Raw genomic sequence first — 16,275 nt, 5'->3', positions numbered from 1 at the left:
TACTGCGAACTCTGTAGTCCCTGGATCACTACAGGTGTGAAGAGTGACAGCTGCCCAGTGAACACCTGTGTGAAGACGCAGGTCATGCAGGAGCAGGAACTCACCTTAGGATCGCTCACGCACTGGGACCTAGAAGAGCTCCTAAATGCCACTGCGGTATCCCACCCTGCAGATCCAGTCACCGCCTCCAGCAGCTTCCAGTGGGGTCAGATTCCAGGTTCCATGAGTTCCTGATGTGAGCACAGCAGGCGTAAACAGGGGAGAGGAAAAGCATAATTATTCCATGGGAAGGATGAGGACTTTTCCCTAGCCCAACTGCATTACACTGCATGTCACAGAGATGGCACCAAATTTCCTGTCATTTAGATGAGTGAGGTTAGTTTCCTCTTATATTTCCCCGATACTTAAGAAACAACATACAAGTTAAAGATCAGAAGTGGGTTGGGAGGAAGTAAACATCAGTGCTGTGGGTGACGCATCAAACGCTGTGCTGGGACCTTGGTCAAGTTTTCCCCCTGGACCTGTCACAGTGCTCCCTTGAGTGCAGGGACCAGGATCTATACATATATATTATATATAACTTATTTAATATTTCCTACATATAGTTAGACCCTATATATAATATTCACAATATTTTATATTTAATTAAAATAAATATATACCACAATATATAAAAATACATCAGCAAGCTGAAGAATAACAGTGTGTGTATATAGTGAAAACATGCAAAACTATCATATTTTGTTCAGGAAAGCTAAGAGAGTAGATCTTAAAAGTTCTCATCACAAAATACTTTGTAGCTATGCATGGTGATGGATGTTAACTAGAGTCACAGTGATCATTTTGCAATATATACAAATATTTAATCATTATGTTGTACACCTGAAACTAACATAGTATGTCAATTTTATGTCATTAAAAAGAGAGAATGCCCATAAAAAGCTATATAAGTCCCTAACAAATACTTGGAAACACATCAAAACAAATAAATAAAATGAAAAGAATAATATTTATTCAACCAGGCAAGTAACAAATTATAATGTCTCATTATACACAAGAATATATATATCAACATGGGCTTGTAGAAGTACGATTAAATATAAGTTACTCTATTAAATATACAGAGGAAAAACTCTGGAGAATAGGTAACAATAAATTAACAAAAGTTACCATCGTATTATGTAGGGGGGAAAAGGAGAGAGAATAATTTTAACTTCTAATACACGTTTTGATATTGTTTGATACTCCTTAAACAAAGAAAGAATTAACTGGCAATGTGACAAATAGAGGTGAGGGGAGGCCTGGCCTGAGAGCAATTGTCACACACCCTTGAGCAAAACAAAGGCGTGCTCATTGAGTCTGACAGAGAAAGATATTCCCACACAAGGCAACAAGCCTGACACAGGCTGTGTGGGCCCTTCATCTCTTGGTAAGGATGTGTCCCAGGGCCAAGGTCCGTTCTTATGTGGCTCAGTGGGGGTGGAGAGACTGAGCCCCTGAGACTTCCTTGCCCAAAGGCACGAATATAGCAGGACCACCACAAGTGTGTAGGAAATTTCAGGAAGCTTTGGCCTATACGGTGCAATCCATACACCTCCCACTCTCCCTCCCCTCACCTCATCCTTCGCCAGGATCCCTAGGACAGACTTTTACACCTGCAATTCTGACTCTGATCACCAGGTGACATCTTTCTCCACTTTCTACAGGTTAATACTTTTATGCCAATGAAAAGGCCTAATTTTTATAAAGAGATACAAAATGTTTTCCTCAAAACAGATTATGAAATAATATGTACTGAGTGATCACAACTCCCTTTGAGACATTCACATTTATAAAAAATATTGAGAGAACAAACTTATTCTGCTTATTCTTGCATCTACGCCTCATTAATTGATTAACATGTACTGGGTATTTACTGTGTGCCAGGCACTGTAGTGCAGTCCTGTATCTTCATCCCACATCGTCCTTCTTGATCTCTAGACCTGAAATTTGAAATGGCCACAGGGAGCCTGATGGATATTAGTGGACTACCCCATGGTATAGGACCTCAAATGAACTCCATTCCAAGCAAGTTTAGTCCTAAGTCTTGGAAATTCAGTATCTAAGCAGAAAACCATGTTGTTGAAAAGGGGAAACTTGAAACTTGAGAAGCTGTTGTACCTTATAACCCATCCTACCCTCCTCTTCCACAGTACTAACAGGCTCCCACCTTCTTCTTACAGGACCTAACTCACATAGGACCTCACTCACATAGACATGAAGAACAAGGTATTCCTTGACAGGTTTCAGCAATGTTTCTTTTGATAGCAAAAACTGTCTATAGGTTTTATGTGTTTACTTTAGCCCACAGAGATAGATTTCCGAACTGGTTTTGTGCCTGCATTATCTCTAGAGGGAAGTCACCCCCACTTAGTATTCTGAGATGGCACGGAATTTCTGCTTCACGTGGTAATCTCCTCTCTCACTTGGAGGGGCCTGGACCCAGATCCAGAGGAGACAGAAAGGAGTAGAGCCAGAGTTTTCAAAGACAAGCACAGAACTAGGAGCCTTGTCCAAACATCTAATCCTCTTGATTATTAAAATGGTTTGCACAGATAGCTCATATCATATTCACCTCCCCTCAGGGCTCCCCTTAGGTAGTCTGTGAGGAAAGAGACATTCTCGTGCCTTTCTGGAGGTCACGTACAATCCCTCAGGAGGGGATCTGATATTATCTACTATAATTACAGGTATTCTTGGAACCAGAAATCACCCTTCTGACAATCTCTCCCAAGGAAAAATGCAAAAAGACAAAAGGGCATAAGCATAAATCCAGTCCTGGCAGAACAATTAATAACAGCGTAAGACTAGAAACACCACAGCTGCCTACCAATAAGAGACTCGTTGAACAATTTAAGGTAGATCTACATCCTAGAGAACTATGCAACTTGAAAGCAGTAAGGACTATCTCTCGAGACTGCTGTGGAGTGATCTCCAGGATACAACGGTTCAGTGAAAAATTAGGTAGAGAAAAGCATGTAGAATTTCTCCTGCCCAGTGCAGCAGCCACTCACCATAAGGGATATTTATATTACATATATCAAATTTAAATAAAATTATAACTACGTTCCACACTAGCACTCACCAGGTTTTATATTGGGTAGTGCAGATATAGAACGTTTTCATTTCCACAGAAATTTCTGTTGGACTGCAGTGGTGTTAAATATACAACTTTCTACCTATGAACAGAAAGTAAAACTAATATATAGCCCTGGCGGATAGCTCGGTGGGTTAGAGCATTGTTTCAAAGCACAGAGTTTCAGTTCTATCCCCAGTCAGGGCACATACAAGAACAGCTCGATGTGTTCCTGTCTCTCTGTCTCTCTCCTTTTCTCTCTCTAAAATCAATGAAATGAACATAAAAAACTAATATATGGCCTGACCTGTGGTGGCGCAGTGGATAAAGCGTCAACCTGGAAATGCTGAGGTCGCCGGTTCGAAACCCTGGGCTTGCCTGGTCAAGGCACATATGGGAGTTGATACTTCCAGCTCCTCCCCACTTCTCTCTCTCTGTCTCTCCTCTCTCTCTCTCTCTCTCTGTCTTTCCCTCTCCTTTCTAAAAATGAATAAATAAAAAGAATTTAAAAAAAAACTAATACATGTGTTATATTTGCTTATATTTTCGAAAGCTGAAAGTATAAACAAAAACTAATAAAAATGATTACCTATAAAGGGACAGAGGAACAGCCTATGATAAAAGTCAATGACATATATATTAACACTATTAAAAACACAGAATATAACTTCTGGTTTCTAGTTCTGCTATGTAAAATGTTTGGAAGTAGGTAATCCATTCTAACACGTTAAAAAGCTGAATCAACTGAAAAAGAAATCAACAACTCTTCTTAGATCCATAAGAGAATATCCTAATTACCAACTTAGAATCCTATACCGTGTAAAATTATTTTTCAAAAGACAAATAAAAAATTTCTCAGAAGAACAAAAATTGAGGCATTCTGCTGTCAGTAGACATGCCTTGTAAGACATCTTTGAAGTTCTTTAAAGATAAGGAAAATTAAGTAGGTAGGAAATTCAGATGTACACAAAAAAGAGGAAAATTAGAGAAACAATAAGTAAAGGTAAACTAAAAACCTTTTTTTAATTCTTAATTGATCTAAAAAGGAGAAATTTGCTCAAAACAATGATAGCCACCCTGTATTTGACTATGCCTATGTATATACTTATGTTTTATGTATGCTTATGTGTAGGAAATGAATGACAGCAATGATACAAGGGATAGGTGGAGGAATTATAATTATTTGGTTATTGTAAAGTACTTGCATGACTCATGAAGCTGTATGTTACTTTAATGTGGATTTGGATTACCTCTAAGTGTATACTGCAACTTCTAAGGCAACTACTGAAAAAAGCTTTTAAAAAGTATAATTGATATGCTAAGAAAGGAGAAAAAGAAATATAAAATATTCAATTAAAAAGCATAAAATGCAGGCCCTGGCTGTTTGGCTCAGCGGTAGAGCATCGGCCTGGCGTGCAGAGGACCCGGGTTCGATTCCCGTCCAGGGCACATAGGAGAAGCGCCCATTTGCTTCTCCACCCCCTCTCCTTCCTCTCTGTCTCTCTCTTCCCCTCCCGCAGCCAAGGCTCCATTGGAGCAAAGATGGCCCGGGTGCTGGGGATGGCTCCTTGGCCTCTGCCCCAGGCGCTAGAATGGCTCTGGTCGCGGCAGAGCGACGCCCCGGAGGGGAAGATCATCGCCCCCTGGTGGGCAGAGCGTTGCCCCTGGTGGGCGTGCCGGGTGGATCCCGGTTGGGCACATGCGGGAGTCTGTCTGACTGTCTCTCTCCGTTTCCAGCTTCAGAAAAATAAATAAATAAATAAAAGCATAAAATGCAGGAAAAGGGTAATAGGAAAAACAGAAATAGAGCAAGGGCAATAAATAGATAATAATAACAAATTAGTAGTCATTTTGAATGTCAAAAGTCAAAATGTACCAGTTACAAGACATAAGTTATCAGAGTGGACCAAAAAGCAAGATCCAACAGTATGTTATCTATAAGAAACCCACAAGGCCTGACCAGGCAGTGGCGCAGTGGATAGAGTGTCAGACTGGAATGCGGAAGGACCCAGGTTCGGGACCCCAAGGTCGCCAGCTTGAGCTCATCTGGTTTGAGCAAAAAGCTCATCAGCTTGGACCCAGGGTTGCTGGCTCGAGCAAGGGGTTGCTTGGTCTACTGAAGGCCCCCGGTCAAGGCACATGTGAGAAAGTGGTCAGTGAGCAACTAAGATGTCGCAACGAAAAACTGATGATTGATGCTTCTCATCTCTCTCCGTTCCTGTCTGTCTATCCCTCTCTCTGACTCTCTCTCTGTCCCTGAAAAAAAAAAGAAGAAAAAAAAAGAAACCCACAATGACACATACAGATGAAAAGTAAATGGATGGATAAGGATATACAATGCTAACACTACTCAAAAGAAAGCAGGAGTGGCTATACCAATTTTATTTATTTGTTTATTTTTTTGGTGAGAGAGACAGAGACAGGAACAGATAGGGACAGACACACAGGAAGGAACAGAGATGAGAAGCATCAATTCTTTGTTGCGGCACCTTAGTTGTTCATTGATTGCCTTCTCTTATGTTTCTTGACCAGGGGGGCTACAGCAGACCGAGTGACCCCTTGCTCAAGCCAGCGACCTTTAGGCTCAAGCCAGAGACCATGGGATCATGTCGATGATCCCATGCTGAAGCCAGCAACTTTGTGCTCAAGCTGGGGAGACCAGATTTAAGCCAGTAAGCCTGCATTAAAGCTGGTGAGCCTGCATTCAAGCTGGATGAGCCCGTGCTCAAGCGGGCAACATCAGGGTTTTGAACCTGGGTCCCTTACATCCCAGTCCAATGCTTTATGCACTGAGCCACCACCTGGTCAGTTTCAGAGTAAGAACATTTATGACATAAATGGGCATTACATAATGACAAAAGGGATCAGATCTCCAAGAAGACATAATGATTCTTAATGTGTAAGTGTCTATATAACAAGAGTGTCAATGTACAGAAAGCAAAAACTGATAAAACTGCAAGGAGAAAAAGATGAATCCAATATTATAGTTGGACACATCAACAATCCCCTACCAGGAACTGAGAGATCTAGCAGGCAGAAAATTCATAAAGCTATACAGTATTTGAACTCAACAGCACCATCAATCAACTGGATATAATAAACATCTACAGCCCTGGCCAGTTGGCTCAGCAGTAGAATGTCCACCCAGTGTGTGGAAGTCCCAGGTTCAATTCCTGGTCAGTGCACACAGGAGAAGCACCATCTTCTTCTCCACCCCTCCCCTCCTTCTTCTTTTCTCTCTCTCTCTCTCTTTTTCTCTCTTCCCTTTTTGCAGCCATAACTACAATGGTTTGAGCAAGTTGGCCCCAGGCACTGAGGATGGCTCCATGGCCTTGTGTCAGTCACTAAAATAGCTCAGTTGCTGAGCAACAGAGCAGTGGCTCCAGATGAGCAGAGCATGCTCCAGTAGGGGGTTTGCTGGGTGGATCCCAGTCAGGGTACACACGGGAGTCTATTTTTCTGCCTCCCCACCTCTTACTTAATAATAAAAAAATATTTTGAACTAAGTGAAATAACAACCTATCAAAATTTGTGGGATACAGTGAAATCAATGCTTAGAGAGAAATTTATATGTATTTATAATGAATGCATGTATTAGAAAAGAAGAAAAATCTCAAATCAATAATCTAAGCTTCTATCTTTAAAAAAAACTATAAAAAGAACAAATTAAATTCTAAGCAGAAGAAAAAATAATAAAATTTAGAGCACAAATCAATTAAATTGAAAACAAGAAATCAATAGAGAAAATCAACAAAAACGAAAACCTGGTTCTTTGAAAAGATCAGTAATATCTATAAGTCCCTAGTCTGGCTCACAAAGAAATAAAAAGAAAACACAAAGTACTACTACCAGAAATGAAAAAGGAGCCTGACCAGGCGGTGGTACAGTGGATAGAGCGTCAGACTGGGATGCAGAGGACCCAGGTTCGAGACCCTGAGGTCGCCAGCTTGAGCACAGGCTCATCTGGTTTGCGCAAAATCCCACCAGCTTGAACCCAAGGTCTCTGGCTCCAGCAAGGGGCTACTCGGTCTGCTGAAGGCCCGTGGTCAAGGAACATATGAGAAAGCAATCAATGAACAACTAAGGTGTTGCAATGTGCAGTGAAAAACTAATGATTGATGCTTCTCATCTCTCTCCGTTCCTGTCTGTCTGTCCCTGTCTATCCCTCTCTCTGACTTACTCTGTCTCTGTAAAAAAAAAAAAAAGAAAAAGGAGACAACTCTTCAGATCCCATGGACATTAAAAGAATAATAAAGAAATGCTATGAACAATTACCCACAAATTTGATAACTTAAGTGAAATGGACCAATTACTTGAAAGACACAGTCTGCCAAAGTCACAAAAGAAATAAATAGTCTGAGTAGGCCTATATCTGTTAAAGAAATTGAATTAATAGCCTTCTAAAATATTTATATAAAGCACCAGACTCAGATAGCTTTTCTGGTAAATACTACAAAATATGCAAGGAATAAATTATACTAATTATCTACAAACTCTTTCAAAGTAGAAAAGCAGAAGTAATACTTTCTAATTCATTCTATGAGGGAAGAACTATCTCAATACCAAAACCACACAGAGACATACAAGAAAGAAAATTATAATCAATACCTCTTGTGAACTTAGATACAAAAATCCTCATTTAAATGTTAGCAAATCAAATCTAACAATGTATAAAAAGAATTAACACCATGATCAAGTGTGATTTATCTTAAATTTTAAATGTAATCTAATATCAATAAGCTACAAAAGAAAAATCACATGATCATATAAAGACATACAAAAAATGCATTTGACAAAACCTAACACCGATTCATGATAAAAACTCTCAGTAAACTAGAAATAAGAGTGGGAACTGCTTCAACTTGATTATGAATACAAAAATCTTAGAGATAACTTCATGCTTAATGGTGAGAAAACTAAAACTTTCCCACTAAGATATATTTTTTCAGTGTATGAGAGAGAGAAAAGCATCAACTCATTGTTGCATCACTTTAGTTTTTCATCATGTACCTTGACCGGGGGCTCCACCTTAACCAATGGCCACTTGCTCAAGCCAGCAACCTTGAGCCCAAGCCAGTGACCTTGGGCTCCAAACCAGCAACCTTTGGGGTCATATCAATGATCCCATGCTCAAGCCGGCAAACCTCTGCTCAACCGGGTGAGCCTGTGCTCAAGCTGGGTGAGTCCATGGGGTTTTGAACCTAGGCCCTCAGCATCCCAGGTCAATGCTCTATCCACTGTCACATCACTGAGTTAGGTACAAAGCACAGTTTTTCAACATCATACCGAAACTCCTAGCTAATGCAAAGACAAAAAAAGGAAATAAAAGCTATACAGATTGGGAAGGAAGAAATAACACTGTCTTTCTTCATAAGACAACATAATCATCTAAGTAAAAACTCCAAAATAAGCAATAAAAATTCCTGGAACTAATAAGCTATTATAGTAAAGTTGCAGATACAATGTAAATATACAAAAGTCAACAGCTTACCTATACACCATCAATAACAAGTAGAATTTGAAATTAAAACACAGTAACATTTATATTAGCCCCACCTAAAATGAAATACTAAGTTATAAATCTAATGAAATATGTATAAGATCTGTATGCGGAAAACTACAAAACTCTGATGAGTGAAACCAAAGAGAACTAAATAAATGAAGAGATATCCCACATTCATGGATAGGAAGGCTCAATGTTGTCAAGATGTCAGTTCTTCCAAAACTGATCTATAGACTTAAAGAAATCCCAATCAAAACCCTGGGAAGTAATTTTATGGATACCAACAAATTGATTCTAAAGTTTATATGAAGGGGCAAATGACCGAGAATAGCCAACACCATATTTAAGGAGAACAAAGTTGTAGGACTGTTTGCCAGACTTCAAGACTTACTATAAGGCTAGAGTAGTCAAGATGGTGTGTATTAATGAAAGTATAGTCAGATAGATCAATGGAACAGAATAGGGATCCCAGAAATGAATCCACAAAATACAATCAACTGTTGTTTGAAAAAGGAGCAAAGGCATTACAAAGGAGCAAAGAGAGTCCCTTCAAGAAATAGTGCTGGAATAACTGAACATCCATATGCAAGAGAATGAATCTAAGCACAGAATTTACTTCTTTCACAAAAATTAAATTAAAAATGGATCATAAACCTAAATACAAAGAAAATAACAGTGGAAAAACTCAAGACAATCTTGGGTATGGCAAAGACTTTTTAGAGACAATACCAAAAACATGATCCATGAAAAAAATGTGGTAAGATAAATTTAATTAAAATGAAAAAATTCTGGCCTGACTTGTGGTGGCGCAGTGGATAAAGCGTCGACCTGGAAATGCTGAGGTCGCCGGTTTGAAACCCTGGGCTTACCTGGTCAAGGCACATATGGGAGTTGATGCTTCCAGCTCCTTCCCCCTTCTCTCTCTGTCTCTCCTCTCTCTCTCACTCTCTCTCTCTCTTTCTGTCTCTCCCTCTCCTCTCTAAAATGAATAAATAAATAAATAAGTAAAATGAAAAAATTCTACTCTGAAAAAGACAATGCCAAGAGAATGAGAAGACAAACCACAGACTGGGAAAAACTATTTGTAGAAGACACATCTGATAGAAGACTGTTATCCAAAATACACAAAGAACATTTAAAGTTCAAAAATAAAAAAACAAAACAACCCAATTAAGAAATGGACCGCCTGACCTGCGGTGGCGCAGTGGATAAAAGCATTGACCTGGAACGCTGAGGTTGCCGGTTCGAAACCCTGGGCTTACCTGGTCAAGGCACATATGGGAGTTGGTGCTTCCTGCTCTTCTCTCCTTCTCTGTCTCTCTCTGTCTCTCTATCTCCTTTCTAAGAAATGAATAATATATATATATTTGTATTTTTCTGAAGCTGGAAACGGGGAGAGTCAGACAGACTCCCGCATGCGCCCGACCGGGATCCACCCGGCATGCCCACCAGCGGCACGTTCTGCCCCTCCGGGGCGTCGCTCTGACGCGACCAGAGCCACTCTAGCGCCTGGGGCAGAGGCCAAGGAACCATCCCTAGCGCCCGGGCCATCTTTGCTCCAATGGAGCCTTGGCTGCGGGAGGGGAAGAGAGAGACAGAGAGGAAGGAGAGGGGGAGGGGGGTGGAGAAGTAAATGGGCGCTTCTCCTGTGTGCCCTGGACGGCAATCGAACCCGGGTCCCCCGCACGCCAGGCCGACGCTCTACTGCTGAGCCAACCGGCCAGGGCTAATAAAAATATTTTAAAACGGAAAAAAGAAATGGACCAAAGTCTGACCAGGTGGTGGCATAGTGGATAGAGCATCAAACTGGGATACAGAGGATGCAGGTTTGAAACCCTGAGGTTGCTAGCTTGAGTGCGGGCCCATCCAGCTTCAGCACGGGATCACCAACTTGAGCACGGGGTCACTGGCTTGAGCGTGGGATTATAGATATGACCCCATTGCCACTGGCTTGAGCCCAAAGATCACTGGCTTGAAGCCCAAGGGTGCTGGCTTGAACCCAACATCGCTGGCTTGAGCAAGGGGTCACTTGCTCTGCTGTAGCCCCCCAGTCAAGGCACAAATGAAAAAGCAATTAGTGAACAATTAAGGAAACTAAGGAGCCACAACAAAGAATTGATGCTTCTCATGTCTCTCCCTTCCTGTCTGTCTGTCCCTATCTGTCCCTCTCTCTGACTCTTCCTTTGTCAAAAAAAAAAAAAAAGAAAGAAAAAAATGGACCAAAAACCTTAAAAGACACTTCACCAATGATGACATACAGATAGGAAGTAAGCATAGGACAAGATGCACCACAGCATATATCATGAAAATGTTAATTAAAACAAGATGAACAAAATCCAGAATACTGAAAACACACAATGCTATCAAGGATGTGGAGCAACAGAAGCAAATATTGGAACAATCACTTTGAAAAACTGCTTGGCAGTACCCACTGAACTCAACATACACATGCTCTATGACTAAGAAATTCCACTCTTTACTATATGTCCAAGAGAAATAAAAATAAATGTCCACCAAAGCGATGTGTAAAGGAATGTTCACAGTCCTATTATTCATAATATCTCCTAAATTTAAAAATAGCCTTGGCTGGGTGGTTCAGCGAGTAAAGCACTGTCCCACACCGCTGAGGTCGCAGGTTCAATATCTGGTCAGGGCATGTACAAGAGCAATCAATGAATACAAATACAAATGGAACAACTAAGTGGAACAACGAGTTGATGTTTCTCTCTCTCCTTCTCCCTTAATCAATAGAAAAATTTTTAAATGTTTTCATTAAAAATATGTAAATTCTCAGAACAGACGCACATATTGTGAAATATCTACATAATGTAATATTATACACCAGTGAGAATAAACGATCCACAACTGCAGACAACAATGTAAATCACACATATACATTTTGTTCATTGAAAGGAGCCAGACACAAAAGAATACATGCTGTATGATTCCAGGAATTTGTCATTTTTTAATTTTATTTTATTTTTCTAGCAAGAGACAAAGACAGAGAGAGAGAGAGAGAGAGAGAGAGAGAGAGAGAGAGAGACAAAGGGACAGACAGGCAGGAAGGGAGATGAGAAGCATCAATTCCTTAGTTGTTCTTTGATTGCTTTCTCAATGTGTGCTTTGACTGGGGGGCTCCAGCTGAGCCAGAGTCCCCTTAGTGAAGCCAGCAACCTTGGGATTAAGCCAGTGACCATGGGTCATATCTATGATCCCACACTCAAGCCAACGACCCCATGCTCAAGCTGATGAGCCTGCACACAAGCCAGGTGAGCCTGCACTCAAGCTGGCTACCTTGGGGTTTTGAAACGAGGTCCTCTGCATCTCATGCCAATGCTCTGTCCACTGCACCATGCCTGGTCAGGCTTCAGGAATATTGCTGATAATCTGCCCATTGAGTCCAGGGAAGGACAGGATTATCAATACCCTATTTCTTTTTATTTGAAGACATTTAGTGTCCTCTTATATTACTCACAGGTTAACTTCAGAAAACCATATATTCTCTAAGTCCTTGAAACGTGATTCACCGCACATAGAAAAAAGGCTAATGCTGTCTGGTGGACAGAAAACTGAATGCAAGTCAGGACACACACCTGGCCCCAGGACCAGATATAATCCATTAACCTTGCATAAGTTACCAAACCTCTTCTGGCCTCGGTTGTCAAAGGAAGTCAGAAAAGCTCTGCCACCCAAACAACAAAGCCTAGAGCACAGAGCTGTAATTCTCATCTGGAAAGCACTTTGAGTTGATAAAACGGAAGTAATTCATCATGGAAGTCCAAGGAATTATTTTATTTTTATTTATTTATTTTTTTTAATTTTATTTATTCATTTTAGAAAGAGGGACAGAGAGAGAGACAGAGAGAGAGAAGGGGGGAGGAGCAGGAAGCATCAACTCCCTTATGTGCCTTGACCAGGCAAGCCCAGGGTTTCGAACCGGCGACCTCAGCATTTCCAGGTCGACGCTTTATCCACTGCACCACCACAGGTCAGGCTATTTATTCCTTTATTTGTGTGACAGAGACAGAGAGAGGGACAGATAGGGACAGACAGACAGAAAAGGAGATGAGAAGCATCCATTCTTCATTGCAGCACCTTAGTTGTTCATTGACTGCTTTCTCATATGTGCCTTGACCGGAGGGCTACAGCAGAGCAAGTGACACTTAGCTCAAGCCAGTGACCTTGGGCTTCAGGTCAGTGACCTTTGGGCTCAAGCCAGCAACCAAGGGACCATATCTATGATCCCACGCTCAAGCCAGCAACCCTGCGCTGAAGCTGGTGAGCCCTTGCTCAAGCTGGCGACCTCGGAGTTTCGAACCTGGGTCCTCTCCTCCAAGTCTGACGTTTTATCTACTGTGCCACTGCCTGGTTATGCCCAAGGAATTATTTTAATAGCCAAGTTGTCTAATTCTTAGTAACTATGATGATTAGTCCTTTTTTTCTTTACAATTATTACCCTTGACAAAAATTCTTTTTTTTTTTTTTAAAGAGGGAGATGGAGAGAAAGAGAGAGAAAGGGGAAGGGAGAAAGATAAGCATCAACACATAATTTCGGCACATTTAGTTGTTGATTGATTGCTTCTTATATGTGTCTTGACTGGGAAGTTCTAGCTGAGCCAGTGATCCCTTACTGAAGCAGGAACCTTGGGTTCAAACTGGAGATCTTGGGTTCAAGCCAGAAACTGTTGGGCTCAAGCCAGTGACCATGGGATCATGTTAATGATCCCATGCTAAAGCCAGTGACCATGTTCAAGCTGGTGAGCCTGCACTGAAGCTGGCGACCTTGGGGTTTCGATTATTGGTCCTCAGCATCCCAGGCTGACACTCTATCCACTGCACCACTGCCAGGAAAGGTCCCTTCTTGCTTTTTGTAATTTTTCACCTCCCTGGTGAAATGGGGCTCAGAAAACTGAGCCCCATTCAGCCCCCTCATTTCCTCATTTTCCCTTTAAATGTCCCTGTCACCTCTGTACAAAATGAAGCTGACATCAGATCACACTGGACTCATTCGGTGTCATGTTAGTGTACAACTGAAATCTACCCTTACCACTAAGGTTTGGCTTTGTTCATCTTTGTTACCCTTTTGTTTCCATAATTTTCACCTTTTGGTTTTTCTTAAATAAATACCATTTGGTACATGACAAAATGCCCACTAAAGTACAGTTTCCACTGAGAGATATGGATGGCCCTGATCCATCATGGAATGACATAGTTGAACACACATTTATTTTCTTTTTCCTAAGTGTACTGGGTAGGAGGGTGGGCTCTGGAGACAGACCAGGTTCAAACCCTAGTTCTGTCACTATAAACTGTATGAGTTTGAATACTTTTACCTCACCTTACAGTCATGCAACTGCCTCATGTATAAAATTGGGATTATGCAGTACTTACTGTAGAAGACATAACATTTTTTAAACAAATACTGTTTTGTGTTTCTGTATTTACAAGGATAAATAGTCAGAATCCAATGATTTTTTAAAATTCTACTGCAGAGACATTGGAATCTGCTCTTAGAAGTTTGGAAGAACCCCTCTGTGCTTCAGTTTCCTCTTTTGTAACATGGGGAAAACAATTGTCACTACTTCATGGATTGTGCTGTTGAGAATTAATTGTGCTAATACATGAAAACACTTAGAGCACAGCTAGACACACAGCAACAGCTCAAAATGCTAGCTGTTTGAAAAAATAGAATGTGAGGTTTTTATAATTCTATAGCTTGCATGTGTATTTAAAGTTTAAGTCTTACAATTGAAAACTTTTCATCAACTGATGCATGTTTTAAATCACTAGTTTTCATAGCCACTCTTGGATACCTAAGTAATTATCATGAAACTATCTCTAAAACACTTGGACCAACTGATCTCAGGAAACAACCATTTCTGCACGTCGCTGGACAAAAAAGTGAGGGCTCTTCCAGGACCTTGGTTTCTCCTCATGTGCCATCTACGCACAGCCACTGCAGTACCCTACCTCCAACACACCCTGGTCAGGGCCACCCCTGTTCTCTGCACACTGCGGCAGCACTGGGCCAATCCACCCTCGCCCCTCACCTGGACACTGCAAGGTTCTTGTAATGGTTGAACCCACAGCTATCTTGACTCTGTTCAGTACTTTCTCCACACAGCAGCAGAGTCACCATCTGAGAACATGAATCAGATCACTCAACTCCCACCCTCAGAATATCCTCCACAGTCCTTATATGATCCAAATGATGTGGCTTCCATCTGCCCTTTGACCTTCTCTCTTACCGGGCACTTTGCCAGGCTCCAGCCACTCAAGTTGTTGTCTTGTCCTGGAACCACTGGGGCCACTCACGTCGCAGGTCCTCTGACCAAAGACCTGCCCAGGCCTGTTTTCTTCTTGTCATAAAGGACTCAGCTCAACTGTCACTTCCTGACAAAGACCCTCACTGACAACTTCATCTTTAATAATCCCTGCAGCATTATTTTCTTTTTTTTAATAATTTTATTTTTTTAATGGGGCGACATCAATAAATCAGGATATATATATTCATTTTTTCCCCCATTTTTCCAAAGCTGGAAACAGGGAGGCAGTCAGACAGACTCCCGCATGCGCCCGACCGGGATCCACCCGGCATGCCCACCAGGGGGCGATGTTCTGCCCATCTGGGGCGTCGCTCTGTTGGATCCAGAGCCACTCTAGCGCCTGAGGCAGAGGCCACAGAGCCATCCTCAGTGCCCGGGCCATCTTTGCTCAAATGGAGCCTCGGCTGCGGGAGGGGAAGAGAGAGACAGAGAAGAAGGAGAGGGGGAGGGGTGGAGAAGCAGATGGGCGCTTCTCCTGTGTGCCCTAGCCGGGAATAGAACCCGGGACTCCTGCACGCCAGGCCGACACTCTACCGCTGAGCCAACCGGCCATGGCCAGGATATATATATTCAAAGATAACAAGTCCAGGTTATCTTCTCGTTCAATTATGTTGCATACCCATCACCCAAAGTTAGATTGTCCTCTGTCACCTTCTATCTAGTTTTCTTTGTGCCCCTCCCCCTCCCCTTTCCCCCCTCCCCCCATAACCTCCACACTCTTATCAATGTCTCTTAGTTTCACTTTTATGTCCCACCTACGTATGGAATAATGCAGTTCCTGGTTTTTTCTGATTTACTTATTTCACTTCGTATAATGTTATAAAGATCCCACCATTTTGCTGTAAATGATCCAATGTCATCATTTCTTATGGCTGAGTAGTATTCCATAGTGCAGGGGTCCCCAAACTACGGCCCGCGGGCCGCATGTGGCCCCCTGAGGCCTTTTATCCGGCCCCGCCGCACTTCCGGAAGGGGCACCTCTCTCATTGGTGGTCAGTGAGAGGAACACATTGACCATCTCATTAGCCAAAAGCAGGGCCATAGCTCCCATTGAAATACTGGTCAGTTTGTTGATTTAAATTTACTTGTTCTTTATTTTAAATATTGTATTTGTTCCCATTTTGTTTTTTTACTTTAAAATAAGATATGTGCAGTGTGCATAGGGATTTGTTCATAGTTTTTTTTTATAGTCTGGCCCTCCAACGGTCTGAGGGACAGTGAACTGGCCCCCTGTGTAAAAAGTTTGGGGACCCCTGCCATAGTGTATATGTGCCACATCTTCTTTATCCAGTCATCTATTGACGGGCTTTTTGGTGCCCCATTATTTTCTA

At 41.7% G+C, this 16,275-nt stretch overlaps 1 long non-coding RNA gene across 1 annotated transcript in view; it reads right to left on the bottom strand.

The window, feature by feature from the left end:
• LOC136317474 (uncharacterized) overlaps positions 1–16,275 on the bottom strand; it is a 30,088-nt gene that overhangs the window by 12,333 nt on the left and 1,480 nt on the right. The window contains exon 2 of the long non-coding RNA XR_010727875.1: positions 105–230. This is a non-coding gene — a long non-coding RNA (uncharacterized lncRNA). The remainder of the gene's footprint in view (positions 1–104; positions 231–16,275) is intronic.

Source organism: Saccopteryx bilineata, chromosome X (genome assembly GCF_036850765.1).
Source record: "Saccopteryx bilineata isolate mSacBil1 chromosome X, mSacBil1_pri_phased_curated, whole genome shotgun sequence".
Classification (NCBI taxonomy): domain Eukaryota; kingdom Metazoa; phylum Chordata; class Mammalia; order Chiroptera; family Emballonuridae; genus Saccopteryx; species Saccopteryx bilineata.
This window is presented reverse-complemented; position numbering and strand designations above follow the sequence as displayed.